General features: G+C 42.9%; 1 non-coding gene across 1 annotated transcript; it reads left to right on the top strand.

Annotated features, from left to right (window-relative positions):
* The first annotated feature begins 10,108 nt into the window (after nt 1-10,108).
* On the top strand, nt 10,109-10,248 carry LOC116547059. Its single transcript, XR_004266927.1, has one exon. It is a non-coding gene; the product is annotated as a U4 spliceosomal RNA (small nuclear RNA).
* Nucleotides 10,249-11,002: the final 754 nt, after the last annotated feature.

Genomic DNA, 11,002 nt, shown 5'->3' on the forward strand with positions numbered 1-11,002 from the left:
CAACTTCCAGGCAGCTGCCACTAATTGATTCTTAAGCTCTTTTAAGGGGATAACATTTGTTTAATGGGCAAATGTATCAGGGTTCTGTTAGTTTCTTTATTTCCTTTGTTTTTTTCTCCACACTGTTATGGTTGTTCACTAGTTCTTACATTAATAAGCTCTTAACTAAAACAGATTTACAAGAAAAAAACTAACAAGCCCATTCAAAAGTGGGCAAAGGATATGAACAGACACTTTACAAAAGAAGACATACGTGAGGCCAACAAACATATGAAAAAATGCTCATCATCACTCGTCATCAGAGAAATGCAAATCAAAACTACATTGAGATACCATCTCACGCCAGTTAGAATGGCGATCATTAAAAAATCTGGAGACAACAGATGCTGGAGAGGATGTGGAGAAATAGGAACACTTTTACACTGTTGGTGGGAGTGTAAATTAGTTCAGCCATTGTAGAAGACAGTGTGGCGATTCCTCAAGGACCTAGAAATAGAAATTCCATTTGGCCCAGCAATCCCATTACTGGGTATATATCCAAAGGATTACAAATCGTTCTACTATAAGGACACGTGCACATGAATGTTCATTGCAGCGCTGTTTACAATAGCAAAGACCTGGAACCAACCCAAATGCCCATCGACGATAGACTGGATAGGGAAAATGTGGCACATATACACCATGGAATATTATGCAGCCATCAAAAACGATGAGTTTGTGTCCTTTGTAGAGACATGGATGAAGCTGGAAACCATCATTCTCAGCAAACTGACAGAAGAGCAGAAGATCAAACACCGCATGTTCTCACTCATAGGCGGGTGTTGAACAATGAGAACACGTGGACACAGGGAGGGGAGCACTACACACTGGGGTCAGTTGGGGGGAAATAGGGGAGGGACGGTGGGGGGTGGGAAGCTGGGGAGAGATAGCAAGGGGAGAAATGCCAGATGTAGGTGATGGGGAGGAAGGTAGCAAATCACACTGCCACGTGTGTTACTATGCAACAATTTTGCATGTTCTTCACATGTATCCCAAAACCTAAAATGCAATAAAATAAATAAATGGGAAAAGAAAAAAAAATAAGCTCTTATATTCCTTCCACTGAGGAGTGAACGCAGTGCTATAAATACTTCCACTGAGACACTGGCATGAATCAGGGCGGTCACCCCATCTGCAGGCTACCTGGGCAGTAGTTGTTTTAGGACTTCTTTAACATAACCACAGGAATTCCCTGACCTTGCTGGGTTTTGGATTTCCTGTATCCTGGATCCCATTCACTGAAGGTTTTTTCTCTGGCTTGTCCCCTTGATTTGCAGGGACACATCCTCCACAGCTTTATGAGAAGCGGCTTAGAGAAATTGCCAGTCCTGGAGTTTGAGCTTGAAATCAGCCATCAGTGCTGGGCTGGTTGGTGGGTTGTGAAGCTGGAGTGCTGCTTTCTGAGAAAGTATTTAGGGGAGGTACATTTTTGAAATGTCTTAATCTTTGAAATTGTCTGCATTCTGAAAACACTGTTGATTATGTGCTTGTCTGAACACTGGCTTCTAGATGGGAAACTACCCTCAGCATTTTAAAAGTGTAGCTTCATTGTCATTAAACTTCCAGTTGCTGTTAGGTCTGAAGCCATTTGTATTCTTGGTCCCTTGTATATTATCTGCCTTGTTTCTCTCTCTGGAAGCTCTCAAGTGCCGCTCTTCCCCCCAGCGTAATGACACATCTTGGTGTGTGGAAATGTCTGTTCCTCAGGCTGAGTATTCCTGGGCTCTTTCTCAGTTTTGTTTGTTCTTCCTTCCTGCTCAGCTTCAGGACTCCTGAACCCATCTTCTAATTTTATACAATTTCCCTTCCCTCAGGAGTGAGCAGTGTGTCTGGGGAGACTGTGGGCTCCAGAGTTACATTCCACTTCTGCCATTCACTAGCTATAGAATCTTTAGCAAGGTAGTTAAGCTCTTTGTGACTCAGTTCTCTCATCTATAAAATGGGCTCATTAGACAGGGCTTTTCTCATAGAGTTCTTGGAAATTAAATGAAGCCGATTCATGAAAAAGATGAAGCAAAGGAGGAGGCGAAAGAAAGAAAGAAGAATGAAGGAAAGAGGAGAAGAAGGAAGGAGGAGGATGGCAAGAACGAGGAGGAAGAGGAGGAGGATGAAAATGAACAGGAGCAGGAGGAGAAGGAAGAGGAGAAGGAGAATGAGCAGAAGAAGGAGGAGAAGGAAGAAGGAGGGGGAGAAGAAGGGAAAGAAGAAAGAAAAAAGGAAGAAGAGGAGGAGGAAGAGGAGGAAAAATGAGAAGGAGGGAAGAAGAAGAAGAAGAAGAAGAGGAGGAGGAGGAGGAAGAAAGGAGAAGGAGAAGAATTATTTAAATGGTTCTCCTTTAAAGCAGTCTCCTCACAGGCATTTGTATTTTAAGAAGGCCCCAAAGGAAAGAAGCTCTGGAGGGCACTGAGTGGGCTTTGTTCTCACACATGACTGCCAGCAGCTGGGCCCACACATTATATCCACCTGGAGGCCACTGCCCCTCCAGTGGCTGCCCAGGCAGGTCCCCACTCCCAGATTACCCCAGCCCACTGTGCTGTGATCCAGCTCTCCTTCTGAGGAGCTCCCTTTGTCAGAGACTTTGTCATGGGCATGTCTCTGCCTGGGCTCTCTGGTTGGGACCATGTGCCCATGTATCACGGTAGCTGGAGAACAGGGATGGGTGCTCAGTTCTAGTCCTAGGCCTGCTGAGTGACTTTGGGCAGGTCGCTTTCCTGCTGTCCTCCATTTCCCCTACTCATAACAGCAAAGGGCTGGCCTTCTTAACCTCTGAGGCCCTCTTACGCTGTTCCTTGGTTTAGGTGTCCTTGGGGCCATATTTACAGCCAACGGATCCTTCAGACCACGTGGCTTCTCCATGGAGAGGTTCCTCTCACCCACAGCACATTCTTTCATGATACACTTGCAGCCCCAAGCTGACCACAAATTCTCATTAGAGACAAATCTAATAAATTTCTTTCCCTAGTCCTGGCACTACCTGATCCGGAGCTGTCCTAGACACAGATCACCGTGGCTCCTGATGTCCTCAGCACCTCTCTCTGCCATGGCAGGGCATCGTGATGGAGAGCTGTAACTGTGATACAAACAAAATTAATGAGGATGAACACATCCACAATGAATCTACAGCGGGAAGTAGATGATCTGACTTTTTAAAATGAACAATGGCATATGCACCGACCCTAATTGCTACCCAAGTTATAGTCACACTGCTGGTTCAGAAAGTAATATAGAAGTCATGAAGCATCACAGAATTATGAAAAATTTGCACATATATTTAGAAGTTGTAAACATACATTTTAAGCCCATAGGGAATTTAAAAAATATTTCTATGAAATTTAAAGTATTTCTACCAATATTTAAAATATTTCTATCAAATCTCAATTCCATCCAAGATGGAAACAAGTAAGGAATCCTCTGCAACACATTATCACCATTGCCTCAGAAGAAACCTTGGAAGAACTGACACAAGAACAGAAAATCAAACACCGCATGTTCTCACTCACAGGCGGGTGTTGAACAATGAGAACACATGTTTTGCTGTGGCCCCACCTAAGTGATTTCCCAATGGTCTGGGAGCACTTTGGACCCCCCAGCACAGCCAATGCTTGACCCTCAAGGACGGGAGGATGCAGCCATGAGCTTGGTCCCAACGCCCCAGGTTGGCCACACACAGCTTGAGCTGAGTTCTGTGGCTCTTGGTTGTGCAGGGGAGGAATCTCCACTCTCAGAATACTGAGAGGGGTGAGACATGGGTTTGCGGCCAGTGCAAGACGGGGACATGCTTCCTTACTCAGGACCAGGTTAGGAAGGGCATGGCCTGTCTTCCAGTTGTGGTCCCTGCCTGAGAAAGCCCCACAGCCCTGAATGCCTAACAAAGAAAACATGGGCACAGTGCCAGTGATGAAAAGGGGCTGCCCTAAGGCCCGGAGTGGACTTAGTGAGGGGGTCGCCTCTCTGCCTCACCACCATGGAGCAACACTGCCAATATGCAGAAGCACAAAACAGCCACATGGGTGGGTATGAACCTATCTTCTGGCCATTACTCTCAAGCACACCATCTACTGGAATACAGCCTACAACACCAAAAATATTCTGCCGGTATGCAGGACAGATAAAGATCCCACACAGAGCCTTTGCCCTTGGAAAGCACCCAGAAATGAAACTAACTGACTATACTCAACTTACACTAAAGTTAACCCCTAAAGAGATACCAGGAATGTGGGGGGAAAGACAAAAAGACAAAGGAACAGCAGCCCTGTTATATGAGAAAGAATCTACATAAGAACGTCGGCAATTCAAAAAGTCAGTGTGTCCCCTTACCTGAAAATGAACACCTTAGCGCCTCAGGCAACGGTTCTTAACCAGATTGAAGTGACTGAAATGATGAACACAGAACTCAAAATCTGGATGGCAAGGAAGCTCATTAAGATTTGGGAGAAAGTTGAAGCCCAATCCATGGAATCCAAGGAATCCAGTGAAATGATACAAGAGTTGAAAGACGAAATCGCCATTTTAAGAAAGAACTAAAAGGAACTTCAGTAATTGAAAATTTCACTGCAAGAATTTCAAAATACAGTTAGAAGCATTAACAGAAGAATAGACAAGCTGAAGAAAGAACCTCAGAGCTTGCAGACTGGTTCTCTGAAGCAATTCAGTCATAAAAAAATAAAGAAAAAGGAATTTTAGTCAATGAACAAAATATCTGAGAAATATGGGATTGTGTAAGGAGACCAAAGCTACAAACCATTGACATTCCTAAGAAAAAAGGAGAGTAGGCAACCTCAAAAACATGTTTGAAGTTATAGTCCATGAAAATTCCCCAGCCTCACTAGAGAAGTTGACACACAAATTCAAGAAATTGAGAGAACCCCTGTGAGATACCATGCCAGATGACCATCCACAAGGCGCATAAGTCGTTAGGTTCATTAAGTTGAACATGAAAGAAAAACTCTTAAAGGCAGCTAGAGAGAAGAGGCAGGTCACTGACAAAGGGAACACCGTGAGGGTCACAGCAGAACTCTCAGCAGAAACCTTACATGCCAGAAGGGATTGCAGGTGCTATTTTTGGCATCCTCAAAGAGAAAAAATTACAACCAAGTATTTAATATACCAAACAACTAAGCTTCACGAATGAAGGGGAAATAAAAATCATTTCCAACAAATAAACTCTAAGGAAATTTGTTACCAGTAGACAAACCTTACAAGAGGTTCTTAAGAAAGTGTTAAACATAAAACAATCAAAGCCAAAATCTATATAACCTTGAATTTGGTAATGAGATTTTACATGCAACATTGAAAGAATGAATCGTCAGAGAAAAAAAAATAAGGTGGACTTCGTCAGAATGAAAAACTTCTACTCTGTGAAACACACTGCTGAGAGAAGGAAAAGACAAGCCCCAGACCATAAGAAAATATTTTCCAGACACATACCTAAGAAATGACTTGTATAAAAGGGAGCTGTAAAATCAACAATGAGAAAGCAAACATCTTAATTTAAAAAATATATAAGCATATAAACAGAAACCTCACCAATTAAGTATATATAATATAGGCATTAAAAGGTGAAGGTGCTCAATATTACTTAACATTAGAGAAAAGCAAATTAAAACAAAAATGAGACAGCATTACACACACCTAGACAATCCCAATTCCCCATCAGGTTTGAAGCAGCAGGAATTCTCATTCATTGCTGTTGTTCATGCATTTTGGCGCAGAAACTTTGGAAGACATTTTGGCAGCTTCTTTTAAAGCTAAACATAGTCTCAAAGCAAGAGTCATCAATTATGCTCATAAACATTGACTGTGTTTTGAAAACTAGTTTCAAGATAAAAGCCAACATAAAAATGTATATTGCACCTTTACTTATAATGGCCAGACAGTTGAATAAAACAAGATCATTAAACTTGAATGGTCCTGCAATAAACTGAAGTATGCCTAAATGTAGCACATCCATGCAATAGATTATTCAGTGATAAGAATGGAAAAGGTATCAGGACATACAAAGCCATACATGAATCGCAAATTCATACGGCTAAGTTAAAGAAGCCGGTCCAGGGAGTGTTTAATCTCATTTAAATGGCATTCTGAAGAGAAAAAGCTATAAATTTGGTAAAGAGATCCATTTACCAGGGTTGTCAGGGGATGCTAGGGTAGAGAAGAATGCAGAGGCGAAGCGTTCTGTACACTTTAAGGGTGGGTACTTGTCACTCTGCATTTGACACAATCCACAGATTTTTGCAGCATAGAGAAACCATAAAGCATACAAATTAAAACGTTAATAATCTAGGAGACAGGTGGATCCTAGAATGGAATCCAAATATGACTAAAGAATCTGTCTTGCAAATACATAAAACAAGCTAACTATGGTGTGTGTGGGAGGGAATCGTGCTGACCCAAGTAACTCCGGAAATGAGTGGAATTTACAAGATCAAAGGCAAAAGGAAGAATGAATAAGAAAATTCTACTCGATAAAAAAAAAAAATTTTCCAGCGGGGTACCGGTTAACAACTGTGAAACCCTTGGGATCACAGACTGGGATTGAACAGACAAATAGTTGTCAGATGGCAGGAGAGATTTCTCATTACTGCCGTGGGAAGTCACAGGGAAGCCGGAAGGATAAAAGGGCCTGTGTGGTGAAGCATTCAAGTTTGAAAGCAGCAGTTTGAACTCATGTTTAGCCTAATATAAAAAGGGATGTCTCCATACAGAAATATGCATAGACTTAAAGATGTATACTTCTATGCTGGCATACTACACTTTACCTGTGTATATGCAGGCTAAATCTAGTATACCAACATACATTTATTTATACTATCATTGGGAGGGCCAGGAAGAAGGACACCCCAGCAGCAGCAAACACTTGCTTCTGAATCCGGGTTTTTAAGACTTTTCTCCAATAAAAGCAAGCACTGCTCCTTGGAAAAACAGCTAATTCTAGGTTTTTTGTAAAAAATATGCACAAAGAGACTGGAGAGCCTGCACTGTTGAAAAGTAAAGAAGTGTGACATCAACAACTGAACATGCTTGCACACTTTTTGAATTACTTTCATGTTGCATGAAAAATTAACCACTACTAATGAATGAGATGTGTCTATAGTTGCAAATATTTCCTGTGCACCCAAGGAATCAGCCTGCCTCTGCCAGGCACTGGCCATTCTCCATCTCATTTGACTGGAAAATCCCAATATTAACACAGTTAACGACACATCTTTTAAATAACATTCTTAGACTGAGTGTGCTGGTTCCCACCTGCAATCCCAGCACTTTGGGAGGCCAACAGGGGAGGAGTATTTGAGGCCAGGAGCTCAAGACCAGCCTGGAAAACATATTTTAAAAAATCAATTAGCTGGGCATAGTGTGTCCCTGTAGTCCCTGCTCCTCAGGAGGCGGAGGTGGGAGGGCTGCTAAAGCCCAGACGTTCAAGACTGTAATGAGCTCTGGTCACGCTGCTTTACCCCAGCCTTGGCCACAGAGCGAGACTGTTTTAAAAAATAAATAACATTTATTGTTAAATGTTCGATTCAGTTTTAAACCTGTATCTACAAACCCTTCACTACATGTATTAAATTCAGTCACTGAAACAAGTGAGCCTTTACAACTATGCCTTTAACATGCTTTGTTGCTTCTGAAGCAGTAAACACCTAAAATCAGTGAATTAACACAGTAATGATGCAACTTTTCAGTAACATTTGTCAAAGTCAAAATAAAGGATGGATCTCTAAATTTAACATTTCATTTTTGGAAGCAAGAATTGCAATTCAGGGCATACACACAAGCCCGGTGGTCTTTGGTATATCCGAAGAACAAAGAGAAGTTTGGGGGTTTTATTTAAAAAAGAAACGTCACCTACTGTTTTGAAAGAAGGCTCATTGGCACTAGAGAGGCTTTTGGGAGCTGGACAGCTCTGATTGGTGAACGCTGGTGGCAGGTAAAACTAGTCTTGGCGTCAAGGCAGGGAGTTTCATCAGTCACCAGGTGAAACTGTTCCTAGCTGACAGCAGGCCATTTCAGCAGCTGGACTTGTGGAAAATAAAACTCATGGACAAGTGCTATGTTCCCGTAGTGCTTTTACCCCCTGGTCCCTAGAGTCTGCTTTAGTTGAGTATGTCAAGAATTACCCAATTTATAAACGTTCACACATTCTTTGATTCTATTTTTAAACACCTATCTAAAACTGCTTCACTGCACACATGACATACATGTGTTGAAATAACTTGATAAAGCTAAGCCTTTAACCTTAATGGTAAGGAATATGTTGGAAGAAGTATATGTAAACACTTGATTATTTAGTTTAGTTATGTAATTATAAAATTACTAAATTAGCACTGTTAGCTAAGCTTTTGACCTTAATAGTAAGTCGTAAGTTTAAAGAAGTAACCATAGGATTATTTAGTTTACAGTTAAGTATTATAAAATCACTAAATAAACAGCAGATCATTTTAAAGCAACATTATTATAATCGTCTTTTAAGTATGTACATATGCATAAACACTTGACCACATCATGCTCTAAAATACCACGCTTCAAAACATTTAAACTTCAAATCCATATGGCACCCAGAATGTTGAAAGAAGTATTTTCAAACACTTCTTTACTTAGTTTACAGTTTGGTACACACTTAAATTCACTCACTGGCCCTACCACCCCACTCCAGAAAAAAAGGGCATCATTTCCGACTTGCTATTCTGGAATTCAGTTTTCTCTTCCTTTTTGGCCCCTGGGGAATCTCCCTTACTTTCTTGCAAGTTTAGCTACATACTGAAAATAAAGCAAAACTTGCAAAACACACTAAGGGCCCATTCACCCTGCATTGGTAGATGCAACAAACAAAACATCTGGTATTTACTTGGAGCTTCTCAGTTTTTCAGACGTAACATGAGACAGCATTGTTTAATAGAGCCACTGAAAATGGGACAGGCTGCCTAGATGCCTCCTGAGCTCCTTGCCACTGAGGTGAATGAGCAGAGGAGACAGGACTTCCGTTTATTGGAAATGTAGCCCAAGGTTTTGGCATCAACAAAAAGGAGAATAAAGAGCTCTGAGGTTCTGTGATTGTTACTGTTTGTTTCCTGTAGACTGTGAGTTTCTGGTGGGCAGGAACTGCAGTGTGGAGATGCTGTACTCTAGGGACGAACAAGGAGGAGGGAGCATGGCACTGAGGGAAACCCAAGATGATGAGACACGGGCACAGCACTCCGGGCACAGGTGGTCTGATCCAGGGGATAAGATGATCTACAAAGACCTATTACTAGCAGGTGCAGGGAGTCAAGCTTTATACTACAGGTGCAGACAGCTTAGGGAGCCAACGTAAGAAGATTCTGGAAAACGTTATAGAGAGGGGGTCCGGGGGTTACGCCTTGACATATGGGAACTGGCAAGGGGAGGTCACTCCAGGTGAGTCAGAGGGAAAGGCACAGAAGTGGGAAAATCCAGTTTCAGTTGGGCAGTCGTGTGTCGGCAGGGTGCAGGGAAGCTCAGAAAGACCAGCAGAGTGCCGGGCTTTGAAAACCAGGCTGAGTCATTCTGCGTCATCCAGCAGATCTGGGCGTCTCCATGTTTCCACCAAACTACTTGATGTCAGAGAAGGGAATTTACGCAAAGCAGCCTGACATGAGCTCAGAGTCCCTCTACAAGCTCGCTGTACCTCAGAGACTCAGGTGAGCAAGGAGGTGACAGATTACTACATGGAGAATTACAAAACCTGCTGAAAGAAGTCAGAGATGACACAAATAAATGGAAAAGCATCACATGCTTATGGATTGGAAGAATCAACATCATTAAAATGGCCGTGCTGCCCAAAGGAATTTACAGATTCAATGTTATTCCCATTAAACCACCAACGGCAGTTTTCACAGAATTAGAAAAACTATTCTAAAATTCATTTGGAATCAAAAAAAAAGCCTGAATAGCCAAAGTAAGCCTAAGCAAAAAATGGATACAAAACAAGACAGAAACAAAACAAAAAGGTGGGAGGCATCACACTATTCAACTTCAGACTATGCCACAGGGCCGCAGTGACCTAACACTGCGACAGAAGCAGACACATAGACCAATGGAACAACGTATCAGAAATAGCTTTGCGCAGTGGCAGTATCGTAGCCAATAAGGTTTATCAGAGGCGCAAGGATTGCTAATTGAAACTTTTCCCAATACCCTGCTGTGACGACTTGAAATACAGTTGGTGTTGGCAATTTTTGGCAGTCTCTACGGAGACCGAATCATAAAAAAAATAAAATAAAATAAAGCCAGAAATAGCTGCACACCTACAACCACCTGATCTTCAACAAAGTCAACAAAAATAAGCAATGGGGAAGAGTCCCTATTCAATAAATGGTGCTGATAACCGCCTATGCATGTGCAGAAGAATAAAACTGGACCCTACTGTCCTAGCCGGGGCTCCCTAGAGGGACAGGACTAATAGATAGATGCACACACAAAAGGGAGTTTATTACGGATTATCAAGCCGCACAGTAAGAAGGTGAAGCTCCACAATAAGTCGTCTGCAAGCTGAGAAGCAAAAACATCCAGTCCAAGTCCCCAGACCTAAACAGTGAGGAAGCCGACAGTGCAGCCTTCAGTCTGTGGCTGAAGGCCCAGGAGCCCCTGGCAAACCACTGGTGTAAAGAGTCTAAAAGCTGAAGAACCCAGAGTTCAGTGTTCAAGGGCCGGAAGCAGCCAGCATGGGAGAAAGATGGGGCCAGAACACTGGCCTCACGGGTGGGTGGGGGTTCGGAGGCTGTGGTGGCCTCAAAAGAGTAGCCCAGGATCATGAGTCCACTGTCCAAGCCTCCCGGGCCTGCAGTCCACACCGCAGAGGGGCCACGTCCTCCCACAGTCAGGCCTGGTCCTCTCAGTGTGGCAGGCCGGCATGTGGGACTACAGGCGTCCAGTGTGACATCGGTGGCCTTGCTGAAGGCCGAGGGTGCCCCTGAGGTGGGCTGCGGGGAACCTCTGCTGGAGAGGCAGC

The sequence above is a fragment of the Sapajus apella genome, unplaced genomic scaffold (genome assembly GCF_009761245.1).
Source record: "Sapajus apella isolate SASKATOON/1434 unplaced genomic scaffold, GSC_monkey_1.0 scaffold1980, whole genome shotgun sequence".
NCBI classification, from domain to species: domain Eukaryota; kingdom Metazoa; phylum Chordata; class Mammalia; order Primates; family Cebidae; genus Sapajus; species Sapajus apella.